We start from the raw sequence: 675 nt of genomic DNA on the forward strand, positions 1-675 counted from the left end.
AGAGCAGCGAGGCCCGACAGCAGTCGGTGCACGGAGCCTGGGAGGTGAGGAGCCGATATAAAAACCGGAGAGCAGCGAGGCATACCAACTCAGCAGCGGGGAGAGAGGTAAAAAGTAATCAGAGTGTGACGTCACTAGGGAGCGGGTAAGTGATTGGTTGGTGAGTATTTCTCCCTTTTCAATATAAGCTTGACTTCTGTGGTGTTAAATTTCTAGGGTCTCTGGTGTAGTGCGGACAGTTGGTAAATAAAGCGCCCTAGAGTATACCTGTAACTGGGGTATTGAATAAATTTTTTAATTAATTAAAGGAGTAAGTCATGGCAGGAGAGTTCAGACCTGTGTTCTGCTCCTCTTGCTCCATGTGGGAAGTCAGGGATGCTGCCAGTGTCCCTGATGACCATGTGTGCAGGAAATGCATCCAGCTGCAGCTACTTGTAGACCGCATTGCGGCGCTCGAGCTGCGGGTGGATGAATTTTGGAGCATGCGCGATGCTGAGAGGGTCGTGGATAGCACGTTTAGCGAGTTGTTCACGCCTCAGGGTAGGGCTGCACAGGGGGTGACCATCAGGCGGAGCAACAGAGGCAGGCAGGAAGTGCAGGGAACCCCTGCGGACATCCCCCTTTCAAACAAGTATACCAAGTTGGATAATGTTGGGGGGGATGACTCACCAGGGG

This window comes from Somniosus microcephalus, chromosome 16 (genome assembly GCF_052327205.1).
Source record: "Somniosus microcephalus isolate GS21.2 chromosome 16, FLI_Smic_1.0, whole genome shotgun sequence".
Classification (NCBI taxonomy): domain Eukaryota; kingdom Metazoa; phylum Chordata; class Chondrichthyes; order Squaliformes; family Somniosidae; genus Somniosus; species Somniosus microcephalus.